Raw genomic sequence first — 19,016 nt, forward strand, 5'->3', positions numbered from 1 at the left:
AGCAGCTCATGAAGCAGGAAAATATTTCTCTAAAAAGAACCACTTCATCTCACTCCAGGAATTGATTGAACCTCACAAAAGGTCATATAGCTAATCCTTAGCCAAGTCAGCTAAAGAAAAGCAAAAGGCTCATAGCTTCACTTGTTCATCTGAAATATCTTGTGGCCTCATGCTTGAAGACACACTACAAGAAATACGCTATTTAGCAACGTGACAAAATCCGTCACTAATTAGCGACGCATTGCGACAGATTTTTGTCGCTAATATTTTAAAATATTTTTTAATTTAGTGATAGAATTAGCTATGGAAATACCAATCACTAAATAATTTTTTATATTTTGAATAAATTTAAAAATTTAGTGAAGAAAAAAATCATTGCAAAAAAAGAAAAAATAAATAAAAAATAAAAAACTTTAGCAACGGGGATGCATCCGTCACAAAAAAAGAAAAATAAATAAATTTAAAATACAAAATTTAGCGACGAGAACTCACCCATTGCTAAAACACAGAGAAAAATAATTTAGAAATTCAAAATTTAGCAACGGGGCTACCCATTGCTAAAAAAGAAAAATAATTTTAAAATACAAAAGTCTCTAAAAAAAGAAATAAAATAAATAAAAAATAACAAACGTTAGCGACGGGGTTCACCAGTTGCTAAAACGTGAAAAAAAAATAATTTACGAAGTAAAAACTTAGCGACGAGTAACCCCGTCGCTAAAAAAATGGAAAAAAATACAAATGTAAAAAAAAACATAAATGTAAAATACAAATTTTAGTGACGGGTGCATTCCCATCGCTAAAAAAGAAAAAATATATATTTAAAATACAAAATTTAGCGACGAGAAATCACCTGTCGCTAAAATTGGAAAAAGAATTATTTAAAATACAAAAGTCTCTAAAAAAATAAATAAAACATAACAAACTTTAGCGACGGGGGTTCACTAGTTGCTAAAACACAGAAAAAAATAATTTAGGAATTAAAAATTTAACGACAGGGTTACCCGTCACTAAAAAAATAAAAAAATTAAAATTAAAAATTTAGCGATGGGGTGCCCCCATTGTAAAAAAGAAAAAAAAATAAATGTAAAATACAAATTTTAGCAACGAGTGCATTCCCTTTGCTGAAAAAGAAAAAATATATATTTAAAATACAAAATTTAGAAAACAGGTTCACTCGTCGCTAAAACAGGAAAACAAATTTATTTAAAATACAAAATTGGCTAGAAAAGAAATAAAATAAATAAAAATAACAAACTTTAGCGATGGGGGTTCACCCATCGCTAAAACACGAAAAAAATAATTTAGGAATTAAAAATTTAGCGACGGGTTTAACCGTCGCTAAAAAATGAAAAAAAATAATTTTAAAATTAAAAATTTAGCAACGGGGGTTGCAAAAAAAAGAAAAAAAATAAATGTAAAACACAAATTTTAGAGTCGGGTGCATTTCCATCACTAAAACAGAAAAAAATATATTTAAAATTCAAAAAATTAAATTTAAAATTTAGCGACTGGATATGCCCGTGGCTAAAGACCAAAAAGTTAAATTAAAATTTTAATTTAAAATTAAAATTAATATTCATCATTCACAAAAATTAATAAAATATGACATTACAAATTAAAATCAAAATAAGAACAAAATTTTTCACTGCTAATATAATAATTTACAAATTTCTATTTAAATTAGTAATGAAATAAAATTAATAAATATTAAAATTAAAATTTATTTCCCTCTACTAAAATTAATATTAAAATTAATATTCATTAAATAAGTTTTGTAAATTTTGTAGTGTAAATATAATTCTTGCAAGTTTGGAAGAAAATGTTATAAATATAATTTATGCACTTTAATAACCAAAGAGGCATCCGGATTGGCTGATTCGCGCGCCCGTATAAAAGTTCTTGGTACTTGGAGATTGACAGTTCAATTCTAAGGTGCAACACTTGGAATTATTACTGGAATTAATATCCCAGCGCTGCCATGTGGCGCGCGCAAGAGGGGAGGGCAGGAGCTGGCACGCATTTAATTTTGGGGCATGTACTGAATTTAGCAACAAAATTCGTCGCTAAAAAATAGAAAAAAAAAATTAAAATAAAACTTTAGTGACGGAATAAATCTGTCACCTAAAAAATATAAAAATTAAGAACTTTAGCAGTGGAATAAATCTGTCACAACAAAAAAGGAAAAATAAATTAAAAAATTTGTAATTTCAAACCTTAATTTTTACACTTTAAAAAATGTGTAAAAATTTGGAAAATATTTATAAAATATGAAATTCAAACTTTATTTTCACATTTTAGTAATTAAATTTATATTTTTGACTCAATTTAATCAAATATACTTTTTTTAATTGTGATAACTGAAACTTTTTGTTATTTTAATTACATCTATGTACTTGTGTTTATCTTCTTCTTTTTTTACACATTAAAGTAAAGTGGTTAAATTAAATTAAAAATACAGATATACAAATAAATTTAACTTAAAATATAAATAAATAACTGTAATTTAAAAATAAAAAATTCAAAATTCAAAAGATTGTACCAAAAAAAAAAAAACATAATAGTACATAAATAAAAATCTAGATGTGCCCCATATACGCATACATTTTTTAAAGATATTGATCTTCATTATTGAATAATATGCTATCCTTTAGCGAAGACGAACAAGAGATGCATCCCACTAAACAACGGGCATGTGTGAGTCCTCCCAGAGTTCGTCGTGGAGATGCTCATGAAAGAAGTCGACGACGTGGGGATTCATGCCGAGGAGATAGCTCAGTCGGAGTCAACCTTAGTTACGCTACCCACCGCAACTCCCCTAACCATGAGCTGAGGAGATGACCTCCTCCGCGGGTTCGCCATTCCCCAGAGAAAGACCTCGTTCGGGAAGGATAGCCCCTCACGGGGCGATCTGCAAACTAGGATCCCGTGGTGGGAGAGCTACTATCAAGAATCCAGCAGTTGGAGGTGAGACATAGGGCACATAACCGGGGGGGAAGAGCATCAAGATAGGACCGCATTCTCTAGGGAAATCGAGCTGGAGCCTCTCCCCAGCAGATTCAAGGTCCCAGTATCCCACAGTACAATAGGGATAGCGACCCATATGACCATTTGGATGCCTTCAATGTTTAGATGGACTTGCAAACTTCCAGCCCATTAGCAAAATGCCGGGATTTCCCTACGACCTTGGGAGATATACCCAGGCATGGTTAAGAAGGCTCCACCCTCGCAGTATTTGTAGTTGGGAGGAGTGCCAGAAGAAATTTATAGACCAATACAGGTCGCTCAGAAGGCAGCTCGCTCCAACATGTCACCTCGTTACGGTGTTCCAACAGTCCAACGAATCTTTGAAAGATTATATAGAGAGATTCAGGCGCGAGGTGAATAATGTGGAAAACCCTTCCGATGAGAGTATCTTGACCACGATCTTCGCCGGACTTCGAAAGGATGGGAAGCTCTACGAAAGCATTTACAAGTCCCCTGTAAGAGACCTAGGCTAGTTTTATGAGCGAGCTACGAAGGAGTTCCGATGGGAGGAAGCTTTCAGCTTGAGAAAGCCAAGCGATCAGAAAAAAAGGGGAGAGGACACTAGCCAAAATAAGAAGAGAGGTGATGGAGACACCCAAACGGAAGGCCACTGACGAAGCACCAACGACCAAGCTACCAAGAAGGCAAGATATAAGCAAGGAGTAGAGCAACCCGCGTGCCAAGGTTGGTACGAAAGTTATAATGTCTTGTCTGAGTCTCAAGACAGAATCTTTTCCACAGAGCGGAACAATGAAAACCTTAGAAGGCCTAATCCTCTAAGGACTCTCGACAAAAACCGAAACAAGAACAAGTTCTATGCCTATCATAATGAAACAGGACACACCACCTTCGAATGTTGGGCGCTAAAGGATGCGATTAAAGAGTTAATTAGGAGGGATCGCCTGTATGACTAAGTGGTGCGCCTAAGAGATCAACAGTCCAAATAGCCATCCTAACCAAGTCCCCGTCAAGCTCCTAAATTGGACTAAACACCTACGGTAAGAACCATATTTACCATTCATGGAGGGCCTCATATTGTAGGGAACTCTAACAGATCCCATGAGCGGTATGTTCGAGAAGGTGGTCACATTTTGCTCGTAGGGAATAATAGCCAAGAAGGGCCCTCCAAGAAAGTCAAAATGGTTTCAGATGATATCGCTTTCAACAAGGATGATTCCAGAGATATGCACTGGCAACACAACGATGCCCTCGTGGTCCAAGCTCGGATCGGTAATATGGAGGTGCGAAGGATCATGGTGGATACAGGCAGTTCGGTAAACGTCATGTACAAAGGTTGTTTTGACCAGATGGGACTGGGGTCGGACCAGCTAATAGCATCCCCAGAATCGCTATATGGTTTCACTGGCGAGGCAGTAATTCCGAAAGGGCACATCAGGATGCCGCTCACGGTTGGAGAATCATATTTTCAGGCCACTATGATGGAGGATTTTTTTGTCATTGACAGCCCCTTCGCGTATAATGTCGTCATGGGGAGGCCCATCATGAATGACCTGAATATAGTTGTCTCAACCAAAGCCTTGGCAGTCAAATTCCCTACTCCAAACAGGACCAGATGCTTGAGAGACGAGCAGTATTCGGTGAGACGCTGCTATAAGGAATCACTAAAGATAGGGCTCAAAGGAAAAAAAAAAAGGTCAATATGGTCTCTGGAGGGTAAGCGTAAGTCATCAGTACCAAAGGAGTCAGCCACAATCTGGACTCGCGCGATGTGAATTGCAACCGAGCTGCTAGCTTGATAGATGAGTTGGAGGATATTGTGGTCAGCGACCTCGATGCTGAAAGGTGCCTCAAAGTGGGCAAAGGCCTCTCCCTTGAGGTAAAGTCCCAGCTGACTAATTTCCTTGAATCGAATTTGGATGTATTCGCATGAAACCATGAAGATATGATAGGGATAAACCTGAGCATGATGTTACATCGACTCAATATCGATCCCAACTATAAGTCGATTTACCAAAAGAGGAGACCCATGACGGCTGAGCATTACACGGCCCTGAAAGAAGAGGTAAACAAACTTTTGGCCAGAAAATTTGTAATAGCCCATGTTTGTATGAAGTTACCACGTAATTTAAGCAAGTTAGAATACCGAAAAATTGGTTTGATAGCAGTTATAAGTATCGAATCGACTGTAGGGAATGTCTCAGAGTGAAATTGTCTAAGGAAAATGATATGGTCTCAATGAGCATTTCAAGATAAGATTTATGGTATCGAAAGAAATCGAATTGGGAACAATTTTTGATATAGCTAAAATACAACTGTCATTTAGGCTGCAAAATCGAATCGTTGTAAGAGGCTCCCAAAAAATCAATGGAATCCGAAGGGGGCTTCGGTTTTGCATAAGGATAAACTCTTCAGTGGTTTCAAGATGAAACGATGACCCGGTGAGGACACTAGAGCGAAATTGTCATTATCGAGTAATTTTGAAGTTATTAATTTTGCATTTTCAATATTGTAATGCAAATTAATTTGAGCTTTAAGGGTATAGTTGTAATTAGGGAATTGCATAGGTGAAATAAGGATGAAATTTGAGATTTAAATGTGTTATTTCTTTATTATTATAGTATAATATATGATATATATGTATATGTATATATATGCACGTGAAGCAGTGGGTGCAAATTTGTGCAATTGGAAGCACAGAATCAATCGTAGGCAAGATTTGAAAGAAAATTTGCAAGAAGACATGGGGTAGGGAGGGCAGCAAGATTTGAGGAGATTGAGCATTAATGTCCAATGTGAGCGTGCGTGGAGGCCATGCCCTGCAACCTTGAGACCATGCTCTGCTAATCCATGGCTGCAAGTGAAGTAATTTGCACGCAATAAGGGATGGGTGAGGGATGACCAATGCAATTGGGACGATAGAGGTCGTCTATAAATAGCAAGCAAGAGGGAAGGAAATGGGGAGAAAAAAAGGAAGCTGAGAGCAATGGCCGAATGGCCGCTAGCGTGGGCAAGCAAATGGCTGAGAGGACGAGGGCAAAGTTGGGAGCTCACAACGATGACCAAAGGGCTCGGTGGAGGCCTAAGAAGCGGCCAAAAGCAGCGAAGCCGCGACCATGGCAGCCATGGCCGTGAGCTCCAGCAAGCCGACGAGACGCAAGGAGGCTGGCCGTGGGGGAGGAGGCTGTGCGGGCAGCGGCTGCAGGGTCCGGTGGTGTCGGCCGACGATGTCGGGGTTGGCCATGGGGTCTGGCGGAGCCAAGGGTGATGGCTAGCAACCATGCGCGCAAGCGCACTGTGCGGGTTAGTGCGTTGCAGCGAAAGGAGAAGAGGAAGAAGAAAGAAAAGAAAAGAAAAAGAAAAAGAAAAAGAGAAAGTTCTGTTTGTGTGCAGGGAGCAGGGAAGAAGAAGGAGGAAGAATGAGGAAGGAGAAAGAAAAAGAAAAAGATAAAGAAAGGAAAAGAAAAGGAAAAAAATAGAAAAAAAATGTCAAAAAATTCTAGAAAATTAGGATTTGGATATTTATTAATATTTCGGAGATTTTGGAAGAGAAAATGGTCCGGGCACGCATTTCAAGGATATATCACACATATCGAGAAAGCCTGAGGGGCTAAATCAACGTGAGTAAAATTTTCTAGAAAATTTCAAAAATTCAAGAATATTATTTTATGAATTTTCATAGCGAAATATTTGAGAAAATATTTAAGAAATATTTAGTTTGAATTTATTGAGAAAAATAGGTAGAAATAGAGAGAAAAATAAAGAAAATGCAAGAAATTATGAAAAATAGGTTTTAATGCTTATATGATGATTAAGGTGTTTTGAGGCTTAAAGTTGAAGTGATTTGTGCGAATTTTGAGGTTGGCACGCAAATCGAGGAGATGCATGTATTTTGAGGCAAGGCACGAATATCGAGGTAGCCCGATAAGCTTGAGAAGGTAAGTGGTACTTCCCCACTAGATTTACTTTATGAAAAATGGTTGGTTGTAGATGATTTATGTTTCAAACCCCGATCCTCGGGGACGCTTTCATCATATTGACATGCTCTGATATGTATCCATCACATAGATTGCATACATGACATGACTATGAAATGCATAAATACACGTTGATATCATTGAAACTCCCGAGTGCAGGTCCCCACCTCAGGAAATTTGGCTTTGGAGGGGAATCTTTTAAAAACCTCGCTCTCCATCCTTCTTTCAGCGACCTGATCGCAAATCTCTAGGTTGGCTTCGGAAGAAGTCACTTCAACGACCTTCCTAGATTGCGAGCTCATCCCTTCAGAGTTCTGCGTCCCCATCACAAGACAGTCTTCAGAGTTCGAGGTATCGTCCTCTCCTATGATATGGTTGCAGCGCTTTTGACCTGAATTCTCTCGGACAGAATCATACATCTACAAAGAGAAAGAAAGGACGGTCAGGTCGCGAATCGCGAACCAGACCCCAAAGAATTAAAAAGAAGCCCTAACAGGCCATGTGCTTTGCAACAGGGTGCCGCCTAGGGCGGGGGGAGCTACGACTATGAGCTTGGTATCCTATGGAAAGCTAACCCTAAAGTCTTTAAACGCGAAGGCTTGGTGAAGACCTAACCAACCGATTTGAATCGATCCCCCGGAAAGCGGAAGCGACACCGACAAAATCGGGAAGACCAAAGGGACCATCGATGGCTAACCGATAATGGACAGACTAAATAAAGGAAAGAGATGAGAGTCACAGGGAGCTTACCAATCGTCGAGTCTCTCGCCGGTGTGAAAGCTTGAAGCAAAGCGCCGGGTAGGGATGGTCGACACCTGAGCAATTGCGGACGGGAGTGCTTGGTAGCAATGGAACTCTCGGGAGCGAGATGGAAAAGAAGGCGAAGAAGGCAAGGAAAATTCAAAGTGACATGAAAGAGAGAAAAGGGTCATACCCTCTGTTATTTATACCTTTTAACCCGATCAACCTCAGCCGTTGGATCAAAATGACTTATGGAATGCATAGCATCCGTTGGCCGCACGACAGCTTATGGGTCACACAAGCATCATCGTGCGCCGCAGTGGGGAAACACGAGCATTAAATGCATCGCAAAAAAGGCATGCTGCATGAAATGACGTGATTTGAAGCGATTGGGCAGAAAGTTGAAAGGTGTATTTACAGTTGGAATAGCTAACACGCGTCAACTCTCAGTCCGAAGATCGCACAGTGAGCTGAGGGGCTTAATGTTACGGGTATTCTTGCTCTACTCCTTATGGGCTGGGCTCAACCCAGCGAGCCGGCCCAATCGCATAAGGCCCAATAGACCTTGAGCTAAATTCTTCTAAGCAAGCTTGCACATCGCTGGAGCTCAAGCTCAGGTCACAGGGCCAAGCAGGCTTAATACGAGCGAGCTCCCATCAACTTTTATAGTTCGTTGGCCTAGCCGATCAGTTCGCATAACAAGAAGGTCATATGCCTGGGAATATTAGCAGCCTAAAGGCCGCTCCAACTGGGCCAGTCAGGCTCAATCTGGCCCCGTCCTCTCGGCCCATATCAGTCCCATCGTGGCCCTTTGCAACATCATTACAATCGTGTCTAGATTTTCGCGCGTTCACCTTAGATCCCATCCTCATTAATGATGGATCCCATCCATATTAATGAGGGTCCCGTCGTCACCTTACTGACGCGTGAGCGCTTCCACCGGCACCCAAAATTCTGTCCCATTATCTGCAGACGTACAGCACATACAGAAGGGCTTCTCCACCTCCCATATATCAACCAGCTCTTGTTAGAGCCATGGTATGTTTTTTCCACCAACTTGCTGTAACACCCGGTGTAACCGGTGTTAAGAGAACAGGAAAGGAAGTAAGTAAACTTCCAAAAATGCCCTTGAGAAAGTGATGATCCTTGAGATTGAGAATGCCCATGAGAAGGGGTATTTTGGTAATTTGGATAGGAAAATCCAATAAAAAGGGTATTTTGGCAAATTGGAAATAATTCCTATGTGGAATTAGGTGAGTAAGTGAATTAAATCCCAAATTTGTGTTTATGTGGAGATATGGGATTAATAATTCATAAAATGAGAATTTTGGTGATTTGGAGTGATTCCATAAAGGAAATTAATTATGGAAAATAGGGAAAATGGTGGATATTAAATTATTTGAGGAGAATAATTATTTTTCCCTAAATTGGTAAATAAATGTGGTATTGCCACATGGATGACCAAGATCAAGAATTGGAAGCCAAGTTTGTGTCTTGGAGTGACACTTGGCATAATCTTGGAATTTGAGAGAAATTAATATATATAAGAAATGTGGGAGCATGTATATATATATGTGGAATTATGAGTTGGAGAATGATTTAAATTAAATGCAAAAAGAAAAGATAATTGGTCTTTCAAGCATTTAATGAGAGGCATTATGGTGTTGGATTAAAGAAAATCCAAATGAAATGTGAAAATAGTCACCATTAATGTTTGAAATTATGGTGAATTAAATAAATGAAATGGAAAATGGGAAAATGGTCACCCATTAATGCTTGGAAAATGGTGTGATTTATTTAAATGAAAAATGAGGGATTATGTCTTTCAAGTAGTCTCTCATGTGATGGTGGAAATTAGTCCCATTAATTTAAATGGGAAATAAATATAAATTCAATGGATGAGATGTATTCTTGAATTAGAGAATAAATCCTATGGTGGGGATTTAAAAAGAAGAAATGGCATGGATTGCCATCCTAATAAAAGTGTGCTTTCTTTTAATGGTGGAGATGAAGTCTTGCAAAGACAAAGGAAATCCAATGGATGAGAGTAATCAAGACCAAAGCACATGGATTGTGCTTTCTTGTGTGGTTGGGATTTTCTTTCAAAAAGCAAATGGAAATCAAGGGCTAAGATTAAGTCTTGAAATTGAGATTTCAAGACAAGAGTAGTATTTAAAGGGAAAGTAAGCCCTTGTCTCAAGTTTTGCCATTTCAAAGAAAGAAAGAAAATGAGAGGAAGGAAGAGTTGTCTTCCAAGAAGAAGAAAGGGAGAAAATGAAAGAATGGAGAAGAAATGAAGATCAACCAAGGTATGTTCCATTCTTTTTTTCTCTATTTAGTATTCTTGTATTTAAAGTGAGTGACAAGTTGAAATGCCATTTTAGGTGGGAGAAAATGGTGTAGGAAGCTCTCTTGAAATAAAGATAGGGAGGTTCAAGAATAAGGTAAGGGATGGCCCCATGTGGAGGTGGCCTTGCATTGCATTGTAAGTAGTTTGCATAGACTTTTATGTATCTCTTTGCATGCTTTATTTGTTCATGAGACCTATGGCCATGGGGGTGGGAAAGAAATGGTAGGTTGATGCCTCAAACCATGTTGGGTTGTGAGGATGGAATGACCTAACCATGCTTGCATGCATTTGCATTACATAGATTTGTTATGCTTGTATTTACTTTGCATATGCACCCTTACTGAGCTTTGAGCTCATGAGGTTTTATCCTCCCCTTGTAGGTTGTTCTTATGTCAAAAGAGAGAAGAAAAAGTGGCAAGCTTGTGGGTGGAAGCTCATGGTGTTTACTTATTTTTGTTGTAAATGTATGGCTTATGGAAGCCTATGTTATTGTGTTTGATTCATGAGATGTAAATTTTATTGGGTTGGTAATGGCTTGTTTAAGCCTAAGTCAATGAGTGTATATTTCTTGAAGTGTTGATTTTTTTTAAGTGAATGAGATTGAGGCTTATGGCATGTTGAAGCCTAGGCAAAAACCTCACTTTGGTATGAGTTGTTGTGGAAGCATTAAGAGCATAAATTTAAGCCTTAATTTTGGAGAAAAATAGGCTAAATTTAAAGGAAAATGAAGTTTATTTATTCACTTTAAATTCTGGAAAATTTGGGGTTTTATAGCCCAAGGAAGAAAAAAAAAGAAAAAGAAAGAAGTGTGGAAGGCAGCTGGAGCAGCAGAGGGCTGCCAGCCAGCTGCAGGCCGCAGGGCGGCTGCATGAGCGGGCGCGCGCGCGCGCGGGGCCAGGCGAGCGCGCGCGGCCAGGCGCGCGGCCGCGCACGGCATACGCGGCCAGCTGCCAGCGCGGCCCTGCTCGGGCCCCGCCGGCCAATTTTTTTAAAAAAAATTGAAATTTTGGGAGAAATTGGGGCATTTCTTTATTGATTTTTGGGCCCCGGAGGAAATTTCAAATAAAGGGATTTTTCGGGCATTTTAAGAGAAAATGCCGAAATTTTGGAAAATTGAAATATGAGTTTTTCCTCCAAATTTGGTAATCAATCAATGGATTGATTTTTAAATGATGATTTTTGGAGCCCGGTAAAATTCTTCGATGAAAAAGAATTAAATAAAAAAAAAAGAAAATGGCGATTGGGCGCCTGAAGGAGATTTTCTTTATAGCCAATGCGGTGTGGCTAAAGCCCAATTCTGCTAGTGAATCCTGGGATTCAGCGAAGGGAAGAACGAGCCTAGTTCCCACCTAGGGCGTTTCATCTTGAAACATGGTCCACCCTTCGCCACAGGCCGAGCAGGTGGACAATTCGGGTGATTGTTCACGAGTAACACCCGTAAGTGGGAGCGGGGCGTTACAAAAATGGGAGAAAAATAGAGAAAAATGCGAAGATATTGAGGAAAAATAGGTTTTGATGATTTTGGAATAAATATGATTTATAGGATCGTTATGTTCGAGGTTAAATGATTTGTGCTATTTTTCGAGACGTGGCATGCAAATCGAGGTAATGCGCGTTTTTTGAGGGGTCTAAATTTCGGGCATCAGGTGAGTGGTTTTACTCCAAGAACTTATATTTATGAATGCTATGTATGAATGCTATGATCATTTTGGCACATTGCATAGAAAGTCGTGATGTTGCATAGTACGATATTATTGACATATTGATATTTGTGCATGGGATTGGGATGTCACCCTAAGAGTGTAGCCGTAATTCCCCAAGGGCAATTGATGGAACAACGTTAGGCTTATTCTGCAGAGGTTTGGGATTCTGCCTAGGGTTTCGTGCCGGGTTAGGCCTGGGAAGTTACACTAGGGCAATGTTTGTTCATGTATTTGCATCATGCATTCAGGTATCATGTTTTTAAACCCTCACTAAAAGATTCATCTTCTAATCGGGTTATGCCCCTGGAACATTCAAAACGTTCCAGTTAGGACTTATAGATATGGCAAGGAGATGATTGAGACGTAACGGCACGTGATGATGTGGCCGATGGGTTTGGCGAGTTGTCTTTGTATTTCTTTCTCGTGAGGATTTAGGATATATTATTATATTGATGATCATGTATAATTGTTATGGTTTAATGTATTTTTGAGGTATGTTTAGATTGTATCATTTGAGGTACTTAGTTGTTATCTCTTGATGATGAGTCTCCATATAATTGAGTATTTAAAGATGTAATGGTACAGATTCTTATTTTATGATTAGAGTGGATTACGATTCTATACCATATCAGGTTTCGATTTTAGTTTCTGCATTTATGATGATTACCTATCTTGGCTTATTGATTCTTGTTTAGTATGCTGGGAAGGTAAAACGGGATTGTCAGGAAATGGTTTATATTGAAAATAAAAAAAAAATATTCCCGAAATTCCTAAGTTATTTAACGCCCTTAAAAAGGGCGGGGCGTTACAAGTAACACTCGAACGAGTTTGAGGAGAATCCCCCTCGAAGGACCGGGCTACCTAGGGAGTCCTCCGGAAGAAGGTGGGCCTCATGGCGAGCTGCCAAAGAAGGGTCTCGACCCCTAAGGGACTTGCCTGATAAAGCCTCGGGCGAACATGAGATACCTCGGGACACCATCCCGTAGATTATGAACATAACTCATAGAACACAATTAGAATGTGGCAAGACATCGTATAATATTTATGTAACCATTGTATAATAAACATTGCATAACATGCATGCCATGTGCCATTTAACATACATGCGACATAATAGCATAACGCTTTGGGAGATAAATAAGAGAGATGGGCCCCTTACATTGCATCATATCTATAATTGTCCAAATGTTATATAGTGGGTATCAGCTCATTAAATAGCCAAAAGTATAACATATATGCTCAATGGACCTAAGGCTTTGGGAGACAATTCTTATAAAGGGAGGGACCTACTATAGACTTGGGGATAAAGATGGGCCTTGTTGCCCATTGTGTTATATATGTAATATATGTATCTATGTATTCATGTTGCACGTTGCAGAGGCTGCCATTTGAGAGAGATATCTCAAAGCTCACGAAGAGAGGGAGATGGAGAGAGAGATCTCTCTTGGGAAGGATTCTTCCCGAGAGGCTTCGGCCAAAGACCTTCCTGAGAGAAAGGTTTCTCAAGAAGGACTTCCCTGGGAGCTGCTGGCCGAAGGCCTTTCCGAGAGTGGAGCGCAGAGAGAAGATAAGGCCTATGGCTGCGGAGGGAGGGACTTACCATGGCTACTTTCAGGAATTCGGCCCTTACCGAGAGACCTGCTACCATTGTCTAGGGCTGCCGAGGGAGTTGCTGCTCTTCGCGAGATGCAGGTCCTCTCTGAGAGGACCTGCTCGTTGCCGGAAGAGGATGCTCCATTTGATGCCACTCCTTGTTGAGAGAGATGCATGGGCTTGCGGAGAGGATGAAGGTATCTTCTGAGAGATCTTGAAGCCTCGCCGAGAGGAAGAAATCCCTCTCCGAGAGAAGACGGATCCTCTTCGAGAGAGGAAAATCTTTCTCGGAGAGAGATTGACAGAGAGAAAGCGAGAGAGAAGACGTGCACAGGAGGGAGAAAAGCCATGAACAGTCCCCTTCCCCCTTGTCTTCCTCCCCATTTATACCCCTCAGACTTCTCTTTTATTACACTTTCACCCCTCTCCTAAGTTTAACCTAATTACACTTTAGCCCTTTAAATTCTATATTGCTCATTTGAACTCCGATTTAGATAATTTCTTCGCCATTCGACCATGACTTTTTCTAAGGATTGAAACCCTGGCTTGGGACCACTTTTGGGGTTCACTCACCTTGGCCAAATGACGAAAATACCCTTAGGTGGATGCTTGGGAATTCTATGGCCCAACAATTGAAATAAAGCCTTTTATACTTACTAATAGTTAGAATTGGGCCAAAATACCCCTAGGTGGCAAAATGACCAAAACACCCTTAGGTGGACACTCTGGAATTCTATGGCCCAACAATTGAAATAAAGCCTTTTATACTTACTAATAGTTAGAATTGGGGAATTTAACATGTCCAGGTTAATTAGCCTAACTTCTTGCTTTGAATTTTGCAGCAATGGATAAAGTGCCATTGGTAATTATGTGAAACGGGGAATGGAATGATGGCAAGTACACTGGGGGTAATAAGAGGTGTATGATTTCCAACAAGAATGTGAATTTTACTCAATTAACTGATATTGTTTACACAGTGAAGGGAATTGATAAAACAATGTACGACATCAACATTTATTTTTTAATGGAACCATTGTGCAGTCTTCCAGCCACTGAGCTCCCTATCAAGGACGATTATGGTGTTGAGTTTGTTATGTATGAAAGAAGTAAATATAAAGTGATTTATGTTGATATGATTCGTAAAGATGCTAGAGTTTGTAACATACATAGTGAGCCGCAATACCAATTTCCTTCATATAGTGGTGGTAATCAGGATGCAAATGTTGACGTTCCACTTACATCAACACGTAGTCCACTGTGGAACGATGATTTTGGTACATATGGTATGACTGGTTTGTCAGATGATGCTTCACACATAGATGATGATGGTGATAATGAAGCAAATGATAATGGTGATGATAGCAGTAGTGATGACAATGGTGGTGGTGATGAAGGAGCAGCCAGTCTGGAGTATCCAAAAGTAAAATTTTCAGGTTCTCAATTTAAGGACAACCCTTTACATGGAAACTGGGTCATTCTTGGTGTAAAAAATTATACAATTGAGGCAATGCAACTCGAAGTGCTGATTGCCTACCCAGGTTATATTTTTTACTAGGGCGCACTATTTAAAAGTAAATAGGAACTGATTTTGGATTTTGAACAATATTGTGTTGATGTGAAGATAGATTATTGAATCAGACGTTCGTGCATGATTCGATTTGAGGCCGATTTCAAAGATGTGAATTGCAAGTTTTTGCTTTGTGTAAGATGCAGACCTGGTTGTACGTTTTGGCATGTGGTGAAGTTTATGCCGGGTTACACATCTAGTCTGGACATCTATAATTCACATTTTTGGAGTATGAAGGCTATTATTATCGGGAGTTTGTTCTCACAATGAGTGACAATTAGTAAATATACACCTGAAATGCTAATGGGAGAGCTACTTGAGTAGCATGGTGTACATATCATGTACACTAAAGTTTGGAGGTTTTTACAACATGCAAAGAGACTTGCTTATGGCAATGCAGACGAGTCATTTCAGCAGCTACCCTCATATTTTCACATGTTGAAAGAAACAAATCTCGACACTGTCACAACAATAGAGACAGATGAAAATAATCATTTCTTGTACTCATTTTTTTTCTCTTGGAGCTTTGCTTCAGGGTTTTCAGTCTTACATAAGACCAATTGTTGCTGTTGATGCCACTCATTTGAAAGGTAAATACAAAGGGGTGATTTTTGTTGCCACTTGCAAAGATGGAGATGATACGATTTATCCCATCGTTTTTGGATTTGGAGATGGTGAGTCTGACTAATCATGGATTTGGTTTTTAAGAAAATTGAGAGTGGCTATCGGCGTGTCGAAGGACAAATCATGGATGGTGATTCTTGAAGTACATTTCTACTTCAAGACATCACTGTCTGACTTAGGCATTGAAGAGCCCGCGTGGGAAGATCCACGAGTGCCTTCTAACTATTTTTGTGCTGTAGACCCTATTGGTGCCACATATCCGAAGGATCTCCGGATACGAGTTACATGAAAACCCTTCAGGGGGAAAAAGCCCCCGAAGACTCTGAAAATCCATTCGGAGACCTCAACGTCCTCTTGGCTTTCCCAAACCTTGTGACTCCGCTTGGACTCTATCTGAGTTGTTCCCTAAGATAAATAAATTTAATTGTTGTAATTAGACAACAACAATTTGGCGTCATTTGTGAGAAATGAGCAAGAAGTCATCTTCCATGACAGAGCCCATAAGGTCTATATATGTAAGGATGCCATTTTAGTTGGGAAGCCTTTTGCAATGTTCTTGCCCAAGCCTACAATGCCTCCCAATGAATCATGCTCCAAATCCTCTAGGGAGACACTAAGGAGCTTTTGCGAGACTTTTCTCCTACTATTATAAGCCTTCCAAGGACTATTACACCTTCCTTGGGGGGAAAGCATACCTTCTCATCACTTCATAAGAGTTCTCTGGGTTGGTCGATTGAGAACCAGTCGAGCAAAGTGGGAAGGAGCAAGAGATGTGCCTCTCATGGTGCTTTGTGAGATCTAAGTTCAGGCAACAACCACTGCCCAAACTTGTATTTGAGGCAGGTTGTTCTCCCTAGCCAGGCTGATCCTTGAGGAAGAAATGTCACCTTAAAGTCATTCAAAAGTGGAGCAACATCTTCCCCAGGTTACTTGGGTCAGTCAGTTTCACAAACACTTTTTTTGCTTACCCGAGCATATGGCAAACCAAAGGGGTGCCTTCTTATGCACCAGAAGAAGGAGAGGAGTTGATGTGCTACACAAAGGGTTGACGAGAGGAGATTATTATTAGCACCTTTTATAGGCGATATATTTTTGCAACCACTCATTTTCTTAATCACTACATTTTCCATCTTTGTTGAAAGATATTTGTGTTAATGTTAGTGTCCTTAATTCTATATTTAAATGACATCTAGCAATTGTATTATGTGACTAATAATGTAAATCTTGCAAATATAAATAAAATATGTTATCATATTTTAAGGTCATATTACCAAATTTGGAGGAAAAACTCATATTACCAAATTTGGAGGAAAAACTCATATTTCAATTTTCCAAAATTTTGGCATTTTCTCTTAAAATGCCCGAAAAATCCCTTTATTTGAAATTTCCTCCGGGGCCCAAAAATCAATAAAGAAATGCCCCAATTTCTCCCAAAATTCCAATTTTTTTAAAAAAAATTGGCCGGCGGGGCCCGAGCAGGGCCGCGCTGGCAGCTGGCCGCGTATGCCGTGCGCGGCCGCGCGCCTGGCCGCGCGCGCTCGCCTGGCCCCGCGCGCGCGCCCGCCCGCTCATGCAGCCGCCCTGCGGCCTGCAGCTGGCTGGCAGCCCTCTGCTGCTCCAGCTGCCTTCCACACTTCTTTCTTTTTCTTTTTTTTTCTTCCTTGGGCTATAAAACCCCAAATTTTCCAGAATTTAAAGTGAATAAATAAACTTCATTTTCCTTTAAATTTAGCCTCTTTTTCTCCAAAATTAAGGCTTAAATTTATGCTCTTAATGCTTCCACAACAACTCATACCAAAGTGAGGTTTTTGCCTAGGCTTCAACATGCCATAAGCCTCAATCTCATTCACTTAAAAAAAATCAACACTTCAAGAAATATACACTCATTGACTTAGGCTTAAACAAGCCATTACCAACCCAATAAAATTTACATCTCATGAATCAAACACAATAACATAGGCTTCCATAAGCCATACATTTACAACAAAAATAAGTAAACACCATGAGCTTCCACCCACAAGCTTGCCACTTTTTCTTCTCTCTTTTGACATAAGAACAACCTACAAGGGGAGGATAAAACCTCATGAGCTCAAAGCTCAGTAAGGGTGCATATGCAAAGTAAATACAAGCATAACAAGTCTATGTAATGCAAATGCATGCAAGCATGGTTAGGTCATTCCATCCTCACAACCCAACATGGTTTGAGGCATCAACCTACCATTTCTTTCCCACCCCCATGGCCATAGGTCTCATGAACAAATAAAGCATGCAAAGAGATACATAAAAGTCTATGCAAACTACTTACAATGCAATGCAAGGCCACCTCCACATGGGGCCATCCCTTACCTTATTCTTGAACCTCCCTATCTTTATTTCAAGAGAGCTTCCTACACCATTTTCTCCCACCTAAAATGGCATTTCAACTTGTCACTCACTTTAAATACAAGAATACTAAATAGAGAAAAAAAGAATGGAACATACCTTGGTTGATCTTCATTTCTTCTCCATTCTTTCATTTTCTCCCTTTCTTCTTCTTGGAAGACAACTCTTCCTTCCTCTCATTTTCTTTCTTTCTTTGAAATGGCAAAACTTGAGACAAGGGCTTACTTTCCCTTTAAATACTACTCTTGTCTTGAAATCTCAATTTCAAGACTTAATCTTAGCCCTTGATTTCCATTTGCTTTTTGAAAGAAAATCCCAACCACACAAGAAAGCACAATCCATGTGCTTTGGTCTTGATTACTCTCATCCATTGGATTTCCTTTGTCTTTGCAAGACTTCATCTCCACCATTAAAAGAAAGCACACTTTTATTAGGATGGCAATCCATGCCATTTCTTCTCTTTAAATCCCCACCATAGGATTTATTCTCTAATTCAAGAATACATCTCATCCATTGAATTTATATTTATTTCCCATTTAAATTAATGGGACTAATTTCCAGCATCACATGAGAGACTACTTGAAAGACATAATCCCTCATTTTTCATTTAAATAAATCACACCATTTTCCAAGCATTAATGGGTGACCATTTTCCCATTTTCCATTTCATTTATTTAATTCACCATAATTTCAAACATTAATGGTGACTATTTTCACATTTCATTTGGATTTTCTTTAATCCAACACCATAATGCCTCTCATTAAATGCTTGAAAGACCAATTATCCTTTCTTTTTGCATTTAATTTAAATCATTCTCCAACTCATAATTCCACATATATATATACATGCTCCCACATTTCTTATATATATTAATTTCTCTCAAATTCCAAGATTATGCCAAGTGTCACTCCAAGACACAAACTTGGCTTCCAATTCTTGATCTTGGTCATCCATGTGGTAATACCACATTTATTTACCAATTTAGGGAAAAATAATTATTCTCCTCAAATAATTTAATATCCACGATTTTCCCTATTTTCCATAATTAATTTCCTTTATGGAATCACTCCAAATCACCAAAATTCTCATTTCATGA

The 19,016-nt window shown here is 39.3% G+C and overlaps 2 long non-coding RNA genes across 2 annotated transcripts; one reads left to right on the forward strand and one right to left on the reverse strand.

Moving 5' to 3' along the window:
* Positions 1–9,913: 9,913 nt before the first annotated feature.
* LOC127799302 (uncharacterized) lies at positions 9,914–10,495 on the forward strand. The gene is made up of 3 exons (XR_008022592.1): positions 9,914–10,009; positions 10,085–10,144; positions 10,431–10,495. It is a non-coding gene; the product is annotated as an uncharacterized LOC127799302 (long non-coding RNA).
* A 7,037-nt stretch (positions 10,496–17,532) lies between these two features.
* On the reverse strand, positions 17,533–18,114 carry LOC127799303 (uncharacterized). Its single transcript, XR_008022593.1, has 3 exons — positions 18,019–18,114; positions 17,884–17,943; positions 17,533–17,597 (listed from the first exon to the last, which is right to left on the reverse strand). It is a non-coding gene; the product is annotated as an uncharacterized LOC127799303 (long non-coding RNA).
* Positions 18,115–19,016: the final 902 nt, after the last annotated feature.

Source organism: Diospyros lotus, chromosome 4, assembly GCF_014633365.1.
Source record: "Diospyros lotus cultivar Yz01 chromosome 4, ASM1463336v1, whole genome shotgun sequence".
NCBI lineage: Eukaryota > Viridiplantae > Streptophyta > Magnoliopsida > Ericales > Ebenaceae > Diospyros > Diospyros lotus.